Here is a 22,849-nt window from a genome sequence, read left to right as displayed (position 1 = left end):
GTGTGGGTAAAATATATATCCCTTGTGGGGAAATTTGAAAAAAGTTAAAAAAAAATTTTTTTCTGGACTTAGAAAATTTTCACACATGTCTCAGACTTCCAGAGAGGGGAGCATGTCAGTGCGCGCATCCGATTTCAGTTCCAGAGCGATTCACCCGATGAGTCCTTCATACTTAGTCGTTTTTTGCAAAATTTCTGACTTTTTGAAAATTTCACTTTGTTGTGAAAATCTCCGCTAAATGAGGTTATAGTATGTTAGAGGGCATCCCAGGAGGGCTCCAAATGTGTGGGTAAAATATATATCCCTTGGGGGAAATTTGAAAAAAAGTTGAACATTTTTTTTTTTCTGGACTTAGAAAATTTTCACACATGTCTCAGACTTCCAGAGAGGGGAGCATGTCTGTAATCGCATCTGATTTCAGTTCCAGAGCGTTTCACCCGATGATTCCTTGATACTTAGTCGTTTTTTGCAAAATTTCAGACTTTTTGAAAATTTCACTTTTTTGTGAAAATCTCCGCTAAATGAGGTTATAGTATGTTAGAGGGCATCCCAGGAGGGCTCCAAATGTGTGGGTAAAATATATATCCCTTGGGGGAAATTTGACAAATGAAAAAATTTTTTTTTCTGGACTTAGAAAATTTTCACACATGTCTCAGACTTCCAGAGAGGGGAGCATGTCTGTAAGCGCATCTGATTTCAGTTCCAGAGCGTTTCACCCGATGAGTCCTTCATACTTAGTCGTTTTTTGCAAAATATCTGACTTTTTAAAAATTTCACTTTTGTGTGAAAATCTCCGCTAAATGAGGTTATAGTATGTTAGAGGGCATCCCAGGAGGGCTCCAAATGTGTGGGTAAAATATATATCCCTTGTGGGGAAATTTGAAAAAAGTTAAAAAAAATGTTTTTTCTGGACTTAGAAAATTTTCACACATGTCTCAGACTTCCAGAGAGGGGAGCATGTCAGTGCACGCATCCGATTTCAGTTCCAGAGCGATTCACCCGATGAGTCCTTCATACTTAGTCGTTTTTTGCAAAATTTCTGACTTTTGGAAAATTTCACTTTTTTGTGAAAATCTCCGCTAAATGAGGTTATAGTATGTTAGAGGGCATCCCAGGAGGGCTCCAAATGTGTGGGTAAAATATATATCCCTTGGGGGAAATTTGACAAATGAAAAAATTTTTTTTTCTGGACTTAGAAAATTTTCACACATGTCTCAGACTTCCAGAGAGGGGAGCATGTCTGTAAGCACATCTGATTTCAGTTCCAGAGCGTTTCACCCGATGAGTCCTTCATACTTAGTCGTTTTTTGCAAAATTTCTGACTTTTTAAAAATTTCACTTTTGTGTGAAAATCTCCGCTAAATGAGGTTATAGTATGTTAGAGGGCATCCCAGGAGGGCTCCAAATGTGTGGGTAAAATATATATCCCTTGTGGGGAAATTTGAAAAAAGTTAAAAAAAATGTTTTTTCTGGACTTAGAAAATTTTCACACATGTCTCAGACTTCCAGAGAGGGGAGCATGTCAGTGCGCGCATCCGATTTCAGTTCCAGAGCGATTAACCCGATGAGTCCTTCATACTTAGTCGTTTTTTGCAAAATTTCTGACTTTTTGAAAATTTCACTTTTGTGTGAAAATCTCCGTTAAATTAGGTTATAGTATGTTAGAGGGCATCCCAGAAGGGCTCCAAATGTGTGGGTAAAATATATATCCCTTGGGGGTAAATTTGAAAAAAAGTTTTAAAATTTTTTTTTTCTGGACTTAGAAAATTTTCACACATGTCTCAGACTTCCAGAGAGGGGAGCATGTCTGTAAGCGCATCCGATTTCAGTTCCAGAGCGTTTCACCCGATGAGTCCTTCATACTTAGTCGTTTTTTGGAAAAATTTTCACTTTTTGAAAATTTCACTTTTTTGTGAAAATCTCTGCTAAATGAGGTTATAGTATGTTAGAGGGCATCCCAGGAGGGCTCCAAATGTGTGGGTAAAATATATATCCCTTGGGGGAAATTTGAATAAAAGTTGAAAAAATTTTTTTTTATGGACTTAGAAAATTTTCACACATGTGTTAGACTTCCAGAGAGGGGAGCATGTCTGTAAGCACATCCGATTTCAGTTCCAGAGCGTTTCACCCGATGAGTCCTTGATACTTAGTCGTTTTTTGGAAAAATTTCCACTTTTTGAAAATTTCACTTTTTTTGTGAAATTCTCCGCCAAATGAGGTTATAGTATGTTAGAGGGCATCCCAGGAGGGCTCCAAATGTGTGCGTAAAATATATATCCCTTGGGGGAAATTTGAAAAAAAGTTGAAAAATTTTTTTTTCTGGACTTAGAAAATTTTCACACATGTCTCAGACTTCCAGAGAGGGGAGCATGTCTGTAAGCGCATCCGATTTCAGTTCCAGAGCGTTTCACCCGATGAGTCCTTTATACTTAGTCGTTTCTTGCAAAATTTCTGACTTTTTGAAAATTTCACTTTGTTGTGAAAATCTCCGCTAAATGAGGTTATAGTATGTTAGAGGGCATCCCAGGAGGGCTCCAAATGTGTGGGTAAAATATATATCCCTTGGGGGAAATTTGAAAAAAAGTTGAAAAATTTTTTTTTTCTGGACTTAGAAAATTTTCACACATGTCTCAGACTTCCAGAGAGGGGAGCATGTCTGTAATCGCATCTGATTTCAGTTCCAGAGCGTTTCACCCGATGAGTCCTTCATACTTAGTCGTTTTTTGCAAAATTTCTGACTTTTTGAAAATTTCACTTTTTTGTGAAAATCTCCGCTAAATGAGGTTATAGTATGTTAGAGGGCATCCCAGGAGGGCTCCAAATGTGTGGGTAAAATATATATCCCTTGGGTGAAATTTGAAAAAAAGTTGAAAAATTTTTTTTTTCTGGACTTAGAAAATTTTCACACATGTCTCAGACTTCCAGAGAGGGGAGCATGTCTGTAAGCACATCCGATTTCAGTTCCAGAGCGTTTCACCCGATGAGTCCTTGATACTTAGTCGTTTTTTGGAAAAATTTCCACTTTTTGAAAATTTCACTTTTTTTGTGAAATTCTCCGCCAAATGAGGTTATAGTATGTTAGAGGGCATCCCATGAGGGCTCCAAATGTGTGGGTAAAATATATATCCCTTGGGGGAAATTTGAAAAAAAGTTGAAAAATTTTTTTTTCTGGACTTAGAAAATTTTCACACATGTCTCAGACTTCCAGAGAGGGGAGCATGTCTGTAAGCGCATCCGATTTCAGTTCCAGAGCGTTTCACCCGATGAGTCCTTTATACTTAGTCGTTTCTTGCAAAATTTCTGACTTTTGGAAAATTTCACTTTTTTGTGAAAATCTCCGCTAAATGAGGTTATAGTATGTTAGAGGGCATCCCAGGAGGGCTCCAAATGTGTGGGTAAAATATATATCCCTTGTGGGGAAATTTGAAAAAAGTTAAAAAAAAATTTTTTTCTGGACTTAGAAAATTTTCACACATGTCTCAGACTTCCAGAGAGGGGAGCATGTCAGTGCGCGCATCCGATTTCAGTTCCAGAGCGATTCACCCGATGAGTCCTTCATACTTAGTCGTTTTTTGCAAAATTTCTGACTTTTTGAAAATTTCACTTTGTTGTGAAAATCTCCGCTAAATGAGGTTATAGTATGTTAGAGGGCATCCCAGGAGGGCTCCAAATGTGTGGGTAAAATATATATCCCTTGGGGGAAATTTGAAAAAAAGTTGAACATTTTTTTTTTTCTGGACTTAGAAAATTTTCACACATGTCTCAGACTTCCAGAGAGGGGAGCATGTCTGTAATCGCATCTGATTTCAGTTCCAGAGCGTTTCACCCGATGAGTCCTTGATACTTAGTCGTTTTTTGCAAAATTTCAGACTTTTTGAAAATTTCACTTTTTTGTGAAAATCTCCGCTAAATGAGGTTATAGTATGTTAGAGGGCATCCCAGGAGGGCTCCAAATGTGTGGGTAAAATATATATCCCTTGGGGGAAATTTGACAAATGAAAAAATTTTTTTTTCTGGACTTAGAAAATTTTCACACATGTCTCAGACTTCCAGAGAGGGGAGCATGTCTGTAAGCGCATCTGATTTCAGTTCCAGAGCGTTTCACCCGATGAGTCCTTCATACTTAGTCGTTTTTTGCAAAATATCTGACTTTTTAAAAATTTCACTTTTGTGTGAAAATCTCCGCTAAATGAGGTTATAGTATGTTAGAGGGCATCCCAGGAGGGCTCCAAATGTGTGGGTAAAATATATATCCCTTGTGGGGAAATTTGAAAAAAGTTAAAAAAAATGTTTTTTCTGGACTTAGAAAATTTTCACACATGTCTCAGACTTCCAGAGAGGGGAGCATGTCAGTGCACGCATCCGATTTCAGTTCCAGAGCGATTCACCCGATGAGTCCTTCATACTTAGTCGTTTTTTGCAAAATTTCTGACTTTTGGAAAATTTCACTTTTTTGTGAAAATCTCCGCTAAATGAGGTTATAGTATGTTAGAGGGCATCCCAGGAGGGCTCCAAATGTGTGGGTAAAATATATATCCCTTGGGGGAAATTTGACAAATGAAAAAATTTTTTTTTCTGGACTTAGAAAATTTTCACACATGTCTCAGACTTCCAGAGAGGGGAGCATGTCTGTAAGCACATCTGATTTCAGTTCCAGAGCGTTTCACCCGATGAGTCCTTCATACTTAGTCGTTTTTTGCAAAATTTCTGACTTTTTAAAAATTTCACTTTTGTGTGAAAATCTCCGCTAAATGAGGTTATAGTATGTTAGAGGGCATCCCAGGAGGGCTCCAAATGTGTGGGTAAAATATATATCCCTTGTGGGGAAATTTGAAAAAAGTTAAAAAAAATGTTTTTTCTGGACTTAGAAAATTTTCACACATGTCTCAGACTTCCAGAGAGGGGAGCATGTCAGTGCGCGCATCCGATTTCAGTTCCAGAGCGATTAACCCGATGAGTCCTTCATACTTAGTCGTTTTTTGCAAAATTTCTGACTTTTTGAAAATTTCACTTTTGTGTGAAAATCTCCGTTAAATTAGGTTATAGTATGTTAGAGGGCATCCCAGAAGGCCTCCAAATGTGTGGGTAAAATATATATCCCTTGGGGGGAAATTTGAAAAAAAGTTGAAAAAATTTTTTTTTCTGGACTTAGAAAATTTTCACACATGTCTCAGACTTCCAGAGAGGGGAGCATGTCAGTGCGCGCATTCAATTTCAGTTCCAGAGCGATTCACCCGATGAGTCCTTGATACTTAGTCGTTTCTTGCAAAATTTCTGACTTTTGGAAAATTTCACTTTTTTGTGAAAATCTCCGCTAAATGAGGTTATAGTATGTTAGAGGGCATCCCAGGAGGGCTCCAAATGTGTGGGTAAAATCTATATCCCTTGGGGGAAATTTGAAAAAAAGTTGAACATTTTTTTTTTTCTGGACTTAGAAAATTTTCACACATGTGTAAGACTTCCAGAGAGGGGAGCATGTCTGTAATTGCATCCGATTTCAGTTCCAGAGCGTTTCACCCGATGAGTCCTTCATACTTAGTCGTTTTTTGCAAAATTTCTGACTTTTTGAAAATTTCACTTTGTTGTGAAAATCTCCGCTAAATGAGGTTATAGTATGTTAGAGGGCATCCCAGGAGGGCTCCAAATGTGTGGGTAAAATATATATCCCTTGGGAGAAATTTGAAAAAAAGTTGAACATTTTTTTTTTTCTGGACTTAGAAAATTTTCACACATGTCTCAGACTTCCAGAGAGGGGAGCATGTCTGTAATCGCATCTGATTTCAGTTCCAGAGCGTTTCACCCGATGAGTCCTTCATACTTAGTCGTTTTTTGCAAAATTTCAGACTTTTTGAAAATTTCACTTTTGTGTGAAAATCTCCGCTAAATGAGGTTATAGTATGTTAGAGGGCATCCCAGGAGGGCTCCAAATGTGTGGGTAATATATATATCCCTTGTGGGAAAATTTGAAAAAAGTTAAAAAAAATTTTTTTTCTGGACTTAGAAAATTTTCACACATGTCTCAGACTTCCAGAGAGGGGAGCATGTCAGTGCACGCATCCGATTTCAGTTCCAGAGCGATTCACCCGATGACTCCTTCATACTTAGTCGTTTTTTGCAAAATTTCTGACTTTTGGAAAATTTCACTTTTTTGTGAAAATCTCCGCTAAATGAGGTTATAGTATGTTAGAGGGCATCCCAGGAGGGCTCCAAATGTGTGGGTAAAATATATATCCCTTGGGGGAAATTTGACAAATGAAAAAAATTTTTTTTCTGGACTTAGAAAATTTTCACACATGTCTCAGACTTCCAGAGAGGGGAGCATGTCTGTAAGCGCATCTGATTTCAGTTCCAGAGCGTTTCACCCGATGAGTCCTTCATACTTAGTCGTTTTTTGCAAAATTTCTGACTTTTTAAAAATTTCACTTTTGTGTGAAAATCTCCGCTAAATGAGGTTATAGTATGTTAGAGGGCATCCCAGGAGGGCTCCAAATGTGTGGGTAAAATATATATCCCTTGTGGGGAAATTTGAAAAAAGTTAAAAAAAATGTTTTTTCTGGACTTAGAAAATTTTCACACATGTCTCAGACTTCCAGAGAGGGGAGCATGTCAGTGCGCGCATCCGATTTCAGTTCCAGAGCGATTAACCCGATGAGTCCTTCATACTTAGTCGTTTTTTGCAAAATTTCTGACTTTTTGAAAATTTCACTTTTGTGTGAAAATCTCCGCTAAATTAGGTTATAGTATGTTAGAGGGCATCCCAGAAGGCCTCCAAATGTGTGGGTAAAATATATATCCCTTGGGGGGAAATTTGAAAAAAAGTTGAAAAATTTTTTTTTATGGACTTAGAAAATTTTCACACATGTCTCAGACTTCCAGAGAGGGGAGCATGTCAGTGCGCGCATCCAATTTCAGTTCCAGAGCGATTCACCCGATGAGTCCTTGATACTTAGTCGTTTTTTGCAAAATTTCAGACTTTTTGAAAATTTCACTTTTTTGTGAAAATCTCCGCTAAATGAGGTTATAGTATGTTAGAGGGCATCCCAGGAGGGCTCCAAATGTGTGGGTAAAATATATATCCCTTGGGGGGAAATTTGAAAAAAAGTTGAAAAAATTTTTTTTTCTGGACTTAGAAAATTTTCACACATGTCTCAGACTTCCAGAGAGGGGAACATGTCTGTAAGCGCATCCGATTTCAGTTCCAGAGCGTTTCACCCGATGAGTCCTTTATACTTAGTCGTTTCTTGCAAAATTTCTGACTTTTGGAAAATTTCACTTTTTTGTGAAAATCTCTGCTAAATGAGGTTATAGTATGTTAGAGGGCATCCCAGGAGGGCTCCAAATGTGTGGGTAAAATATATATCCCTTGGGGGAAATTTGAATAAAAGTTGAAAAAAATTTTTTTTATGGACTTAGAAAATTTTCACACATGTGTAAGACTTCCAGAGAGGGGAGCATGTCTGTAAGCGCATCCGATTTCAGTTCCAGAGCGTTTCACCCGATGAGTCCTTGATACTTAGTCGTTTTTTGGAAAAATTTCCACTTTTTGAAAATTTCACTTTTTTTGTGAAATTCTCCGCCAAATGAGGTTATAGTATGTTAGAGGGCATCCCAGGAGGGCTCCAAATGTGTGGGTAAAATATATATCCCTTGGGGGAAATTTGAAAAAAAGTTGAAAAATTTTTTTTTCTGGACTTAGAAAATTTTCACACATGTCTCAGACTTCCAGAGAGGGGAGCATGTCAGTGCGCGCATCCAATTTCAGTTCCAGAGCGATTCACCCGATGAGTCCTTGATACTTAGTCGTTTTTTGCAAAATTTCAGACTTTTTGAAAATTTCACTTTTTTGTGAAAATCTCCGCTAAATGAGGTTATAGTATGTTAGAGGGCATCCCAGGAGGGCTCCAAATGTGTGGGTAAAATATATATCCCTTGGGGGGAAATTTGAAAAAAAGTTGAAAAAATTTTTTTTTCTGTACTTAGAAAATTTTCACACATGTCTCAGACTTCCAGAGAGGGGAACATGTCTGTAAGCGCATCCGATTTCAGTTCCAGAGCGTTTCACCCGATGAGTCCTTTATACTTAGTCGTTTCTTGCAAAATTTCTGACTTTTGGAAAATTTCACTTTTTTGTGAAAATCTCCGCTAAATGAGGTTATAGTATGTTAGAGGGCATCCCAGGAGGGCTCCAAATGTGTGGGTAAAATATATATCCCTTGTGGGGAAATTTGAAAAAAGTTAAAAAAAATTTTTATTCTGGACTTAGAAAATTTTCACACATGTCTCAGACTTCCAGAGAGGGGAGCATGTCAGTGCGCGCATCCGATTTCAGTTCCAGAGCGTTTCACCCGATGAGTCCTTCATACTTAGTCGTTTTTTGCAAAATTTCAGAATTTTTGAAAATTTCACTTTTGTGTGAAAATCTCCGCTAAATTAGGTTATAGTATGTTAGAGGGCATCCCAGAAGGGCTCCAAATGTGTGGGTAAAATATATATCCCTTGGGGGTAAATTTGAAAAAAAGTTGAAAAAATTTTTTTTTCTGGACTTAGAAAATTTTCACACATGTGTAAGACTTCCAGAGAGGGGAGCATGTCTGTAATTGCATCCGATTTCAGTTCCAGAGCGTTTCACCCGATGAGTCCTTCATACTTAGTTGTTTTTTGCAAAATTTCAGACTTTTTGAAAATTTCACTTTTGTGTGAAAATCTCCGCTAAATGAGGTTATAGTATGTTAGAGGGCATCCCAGGAGGGCTCCAAATGTGTGGGTAAAATATATATCCCTTGTGGGAAAATTTGAAAAAAGTTAAAAAAAATTTTTTTTCTGGACTTAGAAAATTTTCACACATGTGTTAGACTTCCAGAGAGGGGAGCATGTCTGTAAGCGCATCCGATTTCAGTTCCAGAGCGTTTCACCCGATGAGTCGTTGATACTTAGTCGTTTTTTGGAAAAATTTCCACTTTTTGAAAATTTCATTTTTTTTGTGAAATTCTCCGCCAAATGAGGTTATAGTATGTTAGAGGGCATCCCAGGAGGGCTCCAAATGTGTGGGTAAAATATATATCCCTTGGGGGAAATTTGAAAAAAAGTTGAAAAATTTTTTTTTCTGGACTTAGAAAATTTTCACACATGTCTCAGACTTCCAGAGAGGGGAGCATGTCAGTGCGCGCATCCAATTTCAGTTCCAGAGCGATTCACCCGATGAGTCCTTGATACTTAGTCGTTTTTTGCAAAATTTCTGACTTTTGGAAAATTTCACTTTTTTGTGAAAATCTCCGCTAAATGAGGTTATAGTATGTTAGAGGGCATCCCAGGAGGGCTCCAAATGTGTGGGTAAAATATATATCCCTTGGGGGAAATTTGAAAAATAGTTGAAAAAATTTTTTTTTCTGAACTTAGAAAATTTTCACACATGTCTCAGACTTCCAGAGAGGGGAGCATGTCTGTAAGCGCATCTGATTTCAGTTCCAGAGCGTTTCACCCGATGAGTCCTTCATACTTAGTCGTTTTTTGCAAAATTTCTGACTTTTTAAAAATTTCACTTTTTTGTGAAATTCTCCACCAAATGAGGTTATAGTATGTTAGAGGGCATCCCAGGAGGGCTCCAAATGTGTGGGTAAAATATATATCCCTTGGGGGAAATTTGAAAAAAAGTTGAAAAATTTTTTTTTCTGGACTTAGAAAATTTTCACACATGTCTCAGACTTCCAGAGAGGGGAGCATGTCAGTGCGCGCATCCAATTTCAGTTCCAGAGCGATTCACCCGATGAGTCCTTGATACTTAGTCGTTTTTTGCAAAATTTCAGAATTTTTGAAAATTTCACTTTTTAGTGAAAATCTCCGCTAAATGAGGTTATAGTATGTTAGAGGGCATCCCAGGAGGGCTCCAAATGTGTGGGTAAAATATATATCCCTTGGGGGGAAATTTGAAAAAAAGTTGAAAAAATTTTTTTTTCTGGACTTAGAAAATTTTCACACATGTCTCAGACTTTCAGAGAGGGGAGCATGTCTGTAAGCGCATCTGATTTCAGTTCCAGAGCGTTTCACCCGATGAGTCCTTTATACTTAGTCGTTTCTTGCAAAATTTCTGACTTTTTGAAAATGTCACTTTTTTGTGAAAATCTCTGCTAAATGAGGTTAGAGTATGTTAGAGGGCATCTCAGGAGGGCTCCAAATGTGTGGGTAAAATATATATCCCTTGGGGGAAATTTGAAAAAAAGTTGAAAAATTTTTTTTTTCTGGACTTAGAAAATTTTCACACATGTGTAAGACTTCCAGAGAGGGGAGCATGTCTGTAAGCGCATCCGATTTCAGTTAGAGAGCGTTTCACCCGATGAGTCCTTCATACTTAGTCGTTTTTTGCAAAATTTCTGATTTTTTGAAAATTTCACTTTTGTGTGAAAATCTCCGCTAAATGAGGTTATAGTATGTTAGAGGGCGTCCCAGGAGGGCTCCAAATGTGTGGGTAAAATATATATCCCTTGGGGGGAAATTTGAAAAAAAGTTTTAAAAATTTTTTTTTCTGGACTTAGAAAATTTTCACACATGTCTCAGACTTCCAGAGAGGGGAGCATGTCAGTGCGCGCATCCGATTTCAGTTCCAGAGCGATTCACCCGATGAGTCCTTCATACTTAGTCGTTTTTTGCAAAATTTCTGACTTTTTGAAAATTTCACTTTGTTGTGAAAATCTCCGCTAAATGAGGTTAGAGTGCATCCCAGGAGGGCTCCAAATGTGTGGGTAAAATATATATCCCTTGGGGGAAATTTGAAAAAAAGTTGAACATTTTTTTTTTTCTGGACTTAGAAAATTTTCACACATGTGTAAGACTTCCAGAGAGGGGAGCATGTCTGTAATTGCATCCGATTTCAGTTCCAGAGCGTTTCACCCGATGAGTCCTTCATACTTAGTCGTTTTTTGCAAAATTTCTGACTTTTTGAAAATTTCACTTTTGTGTGAAAATCTCCGCTAAATTAGGTTATAGTATGTTAGAGGGCATCCCAGAAGGGCTCCAAATGTGTGGGTAAAATATATATCCCTTGGGGGTAAATTTGAAAAAAAGTTTTAAAATTTTTTTTTTCTGGACTTAGAAAATTTTCACACATGTGTAAGACTTCCAGAGAGGGGAGCATGTCTGTAAGCGCATCCGATTTCAGTTCCAGAGCGTTTCACCCGATGAGTCCTTCATACTTAGTCGTTTCTTGCAAAATTTCTGACTTTTGGAAAATTTCACTTTTTTGTGAAAATCTCCGCTAAATGAGGTTATAGTATGTTAGAGGGCATCCCAGGAGGGCTCCAAATGTGTGGGTAAATATATATCCCTTGGGGGAAATTTGAAAAATAGTTGAAAAAATTTTTTTTTCTGGACTTAGAAAATTTTCACACATGTCTCAGACTTCCAGAGAGGGGAGCATGTCTATAAGCGCATCTGATTTCAGTTCCAGAGCGTTTCACCCGATGAGTCCTTCATACTTAGTCGTTTTTTGCAAAATTTCTGACTTTTTGAAAATGTCACTTTTTTGTGAAAATCTCTGCTAAATGAGGTTATAGTATGTTAGAGGGCATCTCAGGAGGGCTCCAAATGTGTGGGTAAAATATATATCCCTTGGGGGAAATTTGAAAAAAAGTTGAAAAATTTTTTTTTTCTGGACTTAGAAAATTTTCACACATGTGTAAGACTTCCAGAGAGGGGAGCATGTCTGTAAGCGCATCCGATTTCAGTTAGAGAGCGTTTCACCCGATGAGTCCTTCATACTTAGTCGTTTTTTGCAAAATTTCTGATTTTTTGAAAATTTCACTTTTGTGTGAAAATCTCCGCTAAATGAGGTTATAGTATGTTAGAGGGCATCACAGGAGGGCTCCAAATGTGTGGGTAAAATATATATCCCTTGGGGGGAAATTTGAAAAAAAGTTTTAAAAAATTTTTTTTCTGGACTTAGAAAATTTTCACACATGTCTCAGACTTCCAGAGAGGGGAGCATGTCAGTGCGCGCATCCGATTTCAGTTCCAGAGCGATTCACCCGATGAGTCCTTCATACTTAGTCGTTTTTTGCAAAATTTCTGACTTTTTGAAAATTTCACTTTGTTGAGAAAATCTCCGCTAAATGAGGTTATAGTATGTTAGAGGGCATCCCAGGAGGGCTCCAAATGTGTGGGTAAAATATATATCCCTTGGGGGAAATTTGAAAAAAAGTTGAACATTTTTTTTTTTCTGGACTTAGAAAATTTTCACACATGTGTAAGACTTCCAGAGAGGGGAGCATGTCTGTAATTGCATCCGATTTCAGTTCCAGAGCGTTTCACCCGATAAGTCCTTCATACTTAGTCGTTTTTTGCAAAATTTCTGACTTTTTGAAAATTTCACTTTTGTGTGAAAATCTCCGCTAAATTAGGTTATAGTATGTTAGAGGGCATCCCAGAAGGGCTCCAAATGTGTGGGTAAAATATATATCCCTTGGGGGTAAATTTGAAAAAAAGTTGAAAAAATTTTTTTTTCTGGACTTAGAAAATTTTCACACATGTGTAAGACTTCCAGAGAGGGGAGCATGTCTGTAATTGCATCCGATTTCAGTTCCAGAGCGTTTCACCCGATGAGTCCTTCATACTTAGTTGTTTTTTGCAAAATTTCAGACTTTTTGAAAATTTCACTTTTGTGTGAAAATCTCCGCTAAATGAGGTTATAGTATGTTAGAGGGCATCCCAGGAGGGCTCCAAATGTGTGGGTAAAATATATATCCCTTGTGGGAAAATTTGAAAAAAGTTAAAAAAAAAATTTTTTCTGGACTTAGAAAATTTTCACACATGTGTTAGACTTCCAGAGAGGGGAGCATGTCTGTAAGCGCATCCGATTTCAGTTCCAGAGCGTTTCACCCGATGAGTCGTTGATACTTAGTCGTTTTTTGGAAAAATTTCCACTTTTTGAAAATTTCATTTTTTTTGTGAAATTCTCCGCCAAATGAGGTTATAGTATGTTAGAGGGCATCCCAGGAGGGCTCCAAATGTGTGGGTAAAATATATATCCCTTGGGGGAAATTTGAAAAAAAGTTGAAAAATTTTTTTTTCTGGACTTAGAAAATTTTCACACATGTCTCAGACTTCCAGAGAGGGGAGCATGTCAGTGCGCGCATCCAATTTCAGTTCCAGAGCGATTCACCCGATGAGTCCTTGATACTTAGTCGTTTTTTGCAAAATTTCTGACTTTTGGAAAATTTCACTTTTTTGTGAAAATCTCCGCTAAATGAGGTTATAGTATGTTAGAGGGCATCCCAGGAGGGCTCCAAATGTGTGGGTAAAATATATATCCCTTGGGGGAAATTTGAAAAATAGTTGAAAAAATTTTTTTTTCTGGACTTAGAAAATTTTCACACATGTCTCAGACTTCCAGAGAGGGGAGCATGTCTGTAAGCGCATCTGATTTCAGTTCCAGAGCGTTTCACCCGATGAGTCCTTCATACTTAGTCGTTTTTTGCAAAATTTCTGACTTTTTAAAAATTTCACTTTTTTGTGAAATTCTCCACCAAATGAGGTTATAGTATGTTAGAGGGCATCCCAGGAGGGCTCCAAATGTGTGGGTAAAATATATATCCCTTGGGGGAAATTTGAAAAAAAGTTGAAAAATTTTTTTTTCTGGACTTAGAAAATTTTCACACATGTCTCAGACTTCCAGAGAGGGGAGCATGTCAGTGCGCGCATCCAATTTCAGTTCCAGAGCGATTCACCCGATGAGTCCTTGATACTTAGTCGTTTTTTGCAAAATTTCAGAATTTTTGAAAATTTCACTTTTTAGTGAAAATCTCCGCTAAATGAGGTTATAGTATGTTAGAGGGCATCCCAGGAGGGCTCCAAATGTGTGGGTAAAATATATATCCCTTGGGGGGAAATTTGAAAAAAAGTTGAAAAAATTTTTTTTTCTGGACTTAGAAAATTTTCACACATGTCTCAGACTTCCAGAGAGGGGAGCATGTCTGTAAGCGCATCTGATTTCAGTTCCAGAGCGTTTCACCCGATGAGTCCTTTATACTTAGTCGTTTCTTGCAAAATTTCTGACTTTTTAAAATGTCACTTTTTTGTGAAAATCTCTGCTAAATGAGGTTATAGTATGTTAGAGGGCATCTCAGGAGGGCTCCAAATGTGTGGGTAAAATATATATCCCTTGGGGGAAATTTGAAAAAAAGTTGAAAAATTTTTTTTTTCTGGACTTAGAAAATTTTCACACATGTGTAAGACTTCCAGAGAGGGGAGCATGTCTGTAAGCGCATCCGATTTCAGTTAGAGAGCGTTTCACCCGATGAGTCCTTCATACTTAGTCGTTTTTTGCAAAATTTCTGATTTTTTGAAAATTTCACTTTTGTGTGAAAATCTCCGCTAAATGAGGTTATAGTATGTTAGAGGGCATCCCAGGAGGGCTCCAAATGTGTGGGTAAAATATATATCCCTTGGGGGGAAATTTGAAAAAAAGTTTTAAAAAATTTTTTTTCTGGACTTAGAAAATTTTCACACATGTCTCAGACTTCCAGAGAGGGGAGCATGTCAGTGCGCGCATCCGATTTCAGTTCCAGAGCGATTCACCCGATGAGTCCTTCATACTTAGTCGTTTTTTGCAAAATTTCTGACTTTTTGAAAATTTCACTTTGTTGTGAAAATCTCCGCTAAATGAGGTTAGAGTGCATCCCAGGAGGGCTCCAAATGTGTGGGTAAAATATATATCCCTTGGGGGAAATTTGAAAAAAAGTTGAACATTTTTTTTTTTCTGGACTTAGAAAATTTTCACACATGTGTAAGACTTCCAGAGAGGGGAGCATGTCTGTAATTGCATCCGATTTCAGTTCCAGAGCGTTTCACCCGATGAGTCCTTCATACTTAGTCGTTTTTTGCAAAATTTCTGACTTTTTGAAAATTTCACTTTTGTGTGAAAATCTCCGCTAAATTAGGTTATAGTATGTTAGAGGGCATCCCAGAAGGGCTCCAAATGTGTGGGTAAAATATATATCCCTTGGGGGTAAATTTGAAAAAAAGTTTTAAAATTTTTTTTTTCTGGACTTAGAAAATTTTCACACATGTGTAAGACTTCCAGAGAGGGGAGCATGTCTGTAAGCGCATCCGATTTCAGTTCCAGAGCGTTTCACCCGATGAGTCCTTCATACTTAGTCGTTTCTTGCAAAATTTCTGACTTTTGGAAAATTTCACTTTTTTGTGAAAATCTCCGCTAAATGAGGTTATAGTATGTTAGAGGGCATCCCAGGAGGGCTCCAAATGTGTGGGTAAAATATATATCCCTTGGGGGAAATTTGAAAAATAGTTGAAAAAATTTTTTTTTCTGGACTTAGAAAATTTTCACACATGTCTCAGACTTCCAGAGAGGGGAGCATGTCTATAAGCGCATCTGATTTCAGTTCCAGAGCGTTTCACCCGATGAGTCCTTCATACTTAGTCGTTTTTTGCAAAATTTCTGACTTTTTGAAAATGTCACTTTTTTGTGAAAATCTCTGCTAAATGAGGTTATAGTATGTTAGAGGGCATCTCAGGAGGGCTCCAAATGTGTGGGTAAAATATATATCCCTTGGGGGAAATTTGAAAAAAAGTTGAAAAATTTTTTTTTTCTGGACTTAGAAAATTTTCACACATGTGTAAGACTTCCAGAGAGGGGAGCATGTCTGTAAGCGCATCCGATTTCAGTTAGAGAGCGTTTCACCCGATGAGTCCTTCATACTTAGTCGTTTTTTGCAAAATTTCTGATTTTTTGAAAATTTCACTTTTGTGTGAAAATCTCCGCTAAATGAGGTTATAGTATGTTAGAGGGCATCCCAGGAGGGCTCCAAATGTGTGGGTAAAATATATATCCCTTGGGGGTAAATTTGAAAAAAAGTTTTAAAATTTTTTTTTTCTGGACTTAGAAAATTTTCACACATGTGTAAGACTTCCAGAGAGGGGAGCATGTCTGTAAGCGCATCCGATTTCAGTTCCAGAGCGTTTCACCCGATGAGTCCTTCATACTTAGTCGTTTCTTGTAAAATTTCTGACTTTTGGAAAATTTCACTTTTTTGTGAAAATCTCCGCTAAATGAGGTTATAGTATGTTAGAGGGCATCCCAGGAGGGCTCCAAATGTGTGGGTAAAAAATATATCCCTTGGGGGAAATTTGAAAAAAAGTTGAAAAATTTTTTTTTCTGGACTTAGAAAATTTTCACACATGTCTCAGACTTCCAGAGAGGGGAGCATGTCAGTGCGCGCATCCAATTTCAGTTCCAGAGCGATTCACCCGATGAGTCCTTGATACTTAGTCGTTTTTTGCAAAATTTCAGACTTTTTGAAAATTTCACTTTTTTGTGAAAATCTCCGCTAAATGAGGTTATAGTATGTTAGAGGGCATCCCAGGAGGGCTCCAAATGTGTGGGTAAAATATATATCCCTTGGGGGGAAATTTGAAAAAAAGTTGAAAAAATTTTTTTTTCTGGACTTAGAAAATTTTCACACATGTCTCAGACTTCCAGAGAGGGGAGCATGTCAGTGCGCGCATCCGATTTCAGTTCCAGAGCGATTCACCCGATGAGTCCTTCATACTTAGTCGTTTTTTGCAAAATTTCTGACTTTTTGAAAATTTCACTTTGTTGTGAAAATCTCCGCTAAATGAGGTTATAGTATGTTAGAGGGCATCCCAGAAGGGCTCCAAATGTGTGGGTAAAATATATATCCCTTGGGGGTAAATTTGAAAAAAAGTTTTAAAATTTTTTTTTTCTGGACTTAGAAAATTTTCACACATGTGTAAGACTTCCAGAGAGGGGAGCATGTCTGTAAGCGCATCCGATTTCAGTTCCAGAGCGTTTCACCCGATGAGTCCTTCATACTTAGTCGTTTCTTGCAAAATTTCTGACTTTTGGAAAATTTCACTTTTTTGTGAAAATCTCCGCTAAATGAGGTTATAGTATGTTAGAGGGCATCCCAGGAGGGCTCCAAATGTGTGGGTAAAATATATATCCCTTGGGGGAAATTTGAAAAATAGTTGAAAAAATTTTTTTTTCTGGACTTAGAAAATTTTCACACATGTCTCAGACTTCCAGAGAGGGGAGCATGTCTGTAAGCGCATCTGATTTCAGTTCCAGAGCGTTTCACCCGATGAGCCCTTCATACTTAGTCGTTTTTTGCAAAATTTCTGACTTTTTAAAAATTTCACTTTTGTGTGAAAATCTCCGCTAAATGAGGTTATAGTATGTTAGAGGGCATCCCAGGAGGGCTCCAAATGTGTGGGTAAAATATATATCCCTTGTGGGGAAATTTGAAAAAAGTTAAAAAAAATGTTTTTTCTGGACTTAGAAAATTTTCACACATTTCTCAGACTTCCAGATAGGGGAGCATGTCAGTGCGCGCATCCGATTTCAGTTCCAGAGCGATTCACCCGATGAGTCCTTCATACTTAGTCGTTTTTTGCAAAATTTCTGACTTTTTGAAAATTTCAATTTTTTGTGAAAATCTCCGCTAAATGAGGTTATAGTATGTTAGAGGGCATCCCAGGAGGGCTCCAAATGTGTGGGTAAAATGTATATCCCTTGGGGGAAATTTGAAAAAAAGTTGAACTTTTTTTTTTCTGGACTTAGAAAATTTTCACACATGTCTCAGACTTCCAGAGAGGGGAGCATGTCTGTAATCGCATCTGATTTCAGTTCCAGAGCGTTTCACCCGATGAGTCCTTCATACTTAGTCGTTTTTTGCAAAATTTCAGACTTTTTGAAAATTTCACTTTTGTGTGAAAATCTCCGCTAAATGAGGTTATAGTATGTTAGAGGGCATCCCAGGAGGGCTCCAAATGTGTGGGTAATATATATATCCCTTGTGGGAAAATTTGAAAAAAGTAAAAAAAAAATTTTTTTCTGGACTTAGAAAATTTTCACACATGTCTCAGACTTCCAGAGAGGGGAGCATGTCAGTGCACGCATCCGATTTCAGTTCCAGAGCGATTCACCCGATGAGTCCTTCATACTTAGTCGTTTTTTGCAAAATTTCTGACTTTTGGAAAATTTCACTTTTTTGTGAAAATCTCCGCTAAATGAGGTTATAGTATGTTAGAGGGCATCCCAGGAGGGCTCCAAATGTGTGGGTAAAATATATATCCCTTGGGGGAAATTTGACAAATGAAAAAATTTTTTTTTCTGGACTTAGAAAATTTTCACACATGTCTCAGACTTCCAGAGAGGGGAGCATGTCTGTAAGCGCATCTGATTTCAGTTCCAGAGCGTTTCACCCGATGAGTCCTTCATACTTAGTCGTTTTTTGCAAAATTTCTGACTTTTTAAAAATTTCACTTTTGTGTGAAAATCTCCGCTAAATGAGGTTATAGTATGTTAGAGGGCATCCCAGGAGGGCTCCAAATGTGTGGGTAAAATATATATCCCTTGTGGGGAAATTTGAAAAAAGTTAAAAAAAATGTTTTTTCTGGACTTAGAAAATTTTCACACATGTCTCAGACTTCCAGAGAGGGGAGCATGTCAGTGCGCGCATCCGATTTCAGTTCCAGAGCGATTAACCCGATGAGTCCTTCATACTTAGTCGTTTTTTGCAAAATTTCTGACTTTTTGAAAATTTCACTTTTGTGTGAAAATCTCCGCTAAATTAGGTTATAGTATGTTAGAGGGCATCCCAGAAGGGCTCCAAATGTGTGGGTAAAATATATATCCCTTGGGGGTAAATTTGAAAAAAAGTTGAAAAATTTTTTTTTTCTGGACTTAGAAAATTTTCACACATGTGTAAGACTTCCAGAGAGGGGAGCATGTCTGTAAGCGCATCCGATTTCAGTTCCAGAGCGTTTCACCCGATGAGTCCTTCATACTTAGTCGTTTCTTGCAAAATTTCTGACTTTTTGAAAATTTCACTTTTTTGTGAAAATCTCTGCTAAATGAGGTTATAGTATGTTAGAGGGCATCCCAGGAGGGCTCCAAATGTGTGGGTAAAATATATATCCCTTGGGGGAAATTTGAATAAAAGTTGAAAAAAATTTTTTTTATGGACTTAGAAAATTTTCACACATGTGTTAGACTTCCAGAGAGGGGAGCATGTCTGTAAGCGCATCCGATTTCAGTTCCAGAGCATTTCACCCGATGAGTCCTTGATACTTAGTCGTTTTTTGGAAAAATTTCCACTTTTTGAAAATTTCACTTTTTTTGTGAAATTCTCCGCCAAATATGGTTATAGTATGTTAGAGGGCATCCCAGGAGGGCTCCAAATGTGTGGGTAAAATATATATCCCTTGGGGGAAATTTGAAAAAAAGTTGAAAAATTTTTTTTTCTGGACTTAGAAAATTTTCACACATGTCTCAGACTTCCAGAGAGGGGAGCATGTCAGTGCGCGCATCCAATTTCAGTTCCAGAGCGATTCACCCGATGAGTCCTTGATACTTAGTCGTTTTTTGCAAAATTTCAGACTTTTTGAAAATTTCACTTTTTTGTGAAAATCTCCGCTAAATGAGGTTATAGTATGTTAGAGGGCATCCCAGGAGGGCTCCAAATGTGTGGGTAAAATATATATCCCTTGGGGGAAATTTGAAAAATAGTTGAAAAAATTTTTTTTTCTGGACTTAGAAAATTTTCACACATGTCTCAGTCTTCCAGAGAGGGGAGCATGTCTGTAAGCGCATCTGATTTCAGTTCCAGAGCGTTTCACCCGATGAGTCCTTCATACTTAGTCGTTTTTTGCAAAATTTCTGACTTTTTAAAAATTTCACTTTTGTGTGAAAATCTCCGCTAAATGAGGTTATAGTATGTTAGAGGGCATCCCAGGAGGGCTCCAAATGTGTGGGTAAAATATATATCCCTTGTGGGGAAATTTGAAAAAAGTTAAAAAAAATGTTTTTTCTGGACTTAGAAAATTTTCACACATGTCTCAGACTTCCAGAGAGGGGAGCATGTCAGTGCGCGCATCCGATTTCAGTTCCAGAGCGATTAACCCGATGAGTCCTTCATACTTAGTCGTTTTTTGCAAAATTTCTGACTTTTTGAAAATTTCACTTTTGTGTGAAAATCTCCGCTAAATTAGGTTATAGTATGTTAGAGGGCATCCCAGAAGGGCTCCAAATGTGTGGGTAAAATATATATCCCTTGGGGGTAAATTTGAAAAAAAGTTGAAAAATTTTTTTTTTCTGGACTTAGAAAATTTTCACACATGTGTAAGACTTCCAGAGAGGGGAGCATGTCTGTAAGCGCATCCGATTTCAGTTCCAGAGCGTTTCACCCGATGAGTCCTTCATACTTAGTCGTTTCTTGCAAAATTTCTGACTTTTTGAAAATTTCACTTTTTTGTGAAAATCTCTGCTAAATGAGGTTATAGTATGTTAGAGGGCATCCCAGGAGGGCTCCAAATGTGTGGGTAAAATATATATCCCTTGGGGGAAATTTGAATAAAAGTTGAAAAAAATTTTTTTTATGGACTTAGAAAATTTTCACACATGTGTTAGACTTCCAGAGAGGGGAGCATGTCTGTAAGCGCATCCGATTTCAGTTCCAGAGCATTTCACCCGATGAGTCCTTGATACTTAGTCGTTTTTTGGAAAAATTTCCACTTTTTGAAAATTTCACTTTTTTTGTGAAATTCTCCGCCAAATATGGTTATAGTATGTTAGAGGGCATCCCAGGAGGGCTCCAAATGTGTGGGTAAAATATATATCCCTTGGGGGAAATTTGAAAAAAAGTTGAAAAATTTTTTTTTCTGGACTTAGAAAATTTTCACACATGTCTCAGACTTCCAGAGAGGGGAGCATGTCAGTGCGCGCATCCAATTTCAGTTCCAGAGCGATTCACCCGATGAGTCCTTGATACTTAGTCGTTTTTTGCAAAATTTCAGACTTTTTGAAAATTTCACTTTTTTGTGAAAATCTCCGCTAAATGAGGTTATAGTATGTTAGAGGGCATCCCAGGAGGGCTCCAAATGTGTGGGTAAAATATATATCCCTTGGGGGAAATTTGAAAAATAGTTGAAAAAATTTTTTTTTCTGGACTTAGAAAATTTTCACACATGTCTCAGACTTCCAGAGAGGGGAGCATGTCTGTAAGCGCATCTGATTTCAGTTCCAGAGCGTTTCACCCGATGAGTCCTTCATACTTAGTCGTTTTTTGCAAAATTTCTGACTTTTTAAAAATTTCACTTTTGTGTGAAAATCTCCGCTAAATGAGGTTATAGTATGTTAGAGGGCATCCCAGGAGGGCTCCAAATGTGTGGGTAAAATATATATCCCTTGTGGGGAAATTTGAAAAAAGTTAAAAAAAATGTTTTTTCTGGACTTAGAAAATTTTCACACATGTCTCAGACTTCCAGAGAGGGGAGCATGTCAGTGCGCGCATCCGATTTCAGTTCCAGAGCGATTCACCCGATGAGTCCTTCATACTTAGTCGTTTTTTGCAAAATTTCTGACTTTTTGAAAATTTCAATTTTTTGTGAAAATCTCCGCTAAATGAGGTTATAGTATGTTAGAGGGCATCCCAGGAGGGCTCCAAATGTGTGGGTAAAATGTATATCCCTTGGGGGAAATTTGAAAAAAAGTTGAACTTTTTTTTTTCTGGACTTAGAAAATTTTCACACATGTCTCAGACTTCCAGAGAGGGGAGCATGTCTGTAAGCGCATCCGATTTCAGTTCCAGAGCGTTTCACCCGATGAGTCCTTCATACTTAGTCGTTTTTTGGAAAAATTTTCACTTTTTGAAAATTTCACTTTTTTGTGAAAATCTCCGCCAACTGAGGTTATAGTATGTTAGAGGGCATCCCAGGAGGGCTCCAAATGTGTGGGTAAAATATATATCCCTTGGGGGAAATTTGAAAAAAAGTTGAAAAATTTTTTTTTCTGGACTTAGAAAATTTTCACACATGTCTCAGACTTCCAGAGAGGGGAGCATGTCTGTAAGCGCATCCGATTTCAGTTCCAGAGCGTTTCACCCGATGAGTCCTTTATACTTAGTCGTTTCTTGCAAAATTTCTGACTTTTGGAAAATTTCACTTTTTTGTGAAAATCTCCGCTAAATGAGGTTATAGTATGTTAGAGGGCATCCCAGGAGGGCTCCAAATGTGTGGGTAAAATATATATCCCTTATGGGGAAATTTGAAAAAAGTTAAAAAAAAATTTTTTTCTGGACTTAGAAAATTTTCACACATGTCTCAGACTTCCAGAGAGGGGAGCATGTCAGTGCGCGCATCCGATTTCAGTTCCAGAGCGATTCACCCGATGAGTCCTTCATACTTAGTCGTTTTTTGCAAAATTTCTGACTTTTTGAAAATTTCACTTTGTTGTGAAAATCTCCGCTAAATGAGGTTATAGTATGTTAGAGGGCATCCCAGGAGGGCTCCAAATGTGTGGGTAAAATATATATCCCTTGGGGGAAATTTGACAAATGAAAAAATTTTTTTTTCTGGACTTAGAAAATTTTCACACATGTCTCAGACTTCCAGAGAGGGGAGCATGTCTGTAAGCGCATCTGATTTCAGTTCCAGAGCGTTTCACCCGATGAGTCCTTCATACTTAGTCGTTTTTTGCAAAATTTCTGACTTTTTGAAAATTTCACTTTTGTGTGAAAATCTCCGCTAAATTAGGTTATAGTATGTTAGAGGGCATCCCAGAAGGGCTCCAAATGTGTGGGTAAAATATATATCCCTTGGGGGTAAATTTGAAAAAAAGTTGAAAAATTTTTTTTTTCTGGACTTAGAAAATTTTCACACATGTGTAAGACTTCCAGAGAGGGGAGCATGTCTGTAAGCGCATCCGATTTCAGTTCCAGAGCGTTTCACCCGATGAGTCCTTCATACTTAGTCGTTTCTTGCAAAATTTCTGACTTTTTGAAAATTTCACTTTTTTGTGAAAATCTCTGCTAAATGAGGTTAT

Source organism: Phyllobates terribilis, unplaced genomic scaffold, assembly GCF_046119375.1.
Source record: "Phyllobates terribilis strain yellow unplaced genomic scaffold, ASM4611937v1 Scaffold_109__1_contigs__length_5621821, whole genome shotgun sequence".
In the NCBI taxonomy this organism is placed as follows: domain Eukaryota; kingdom Metazoa; phylum Chordata; class Amphibia; order Anura; family Dendrobatidae; genus Phyllobates; species Phyllobates terribilis.
Note: the sequence above shows the minus strand (reverse complement) of the source record.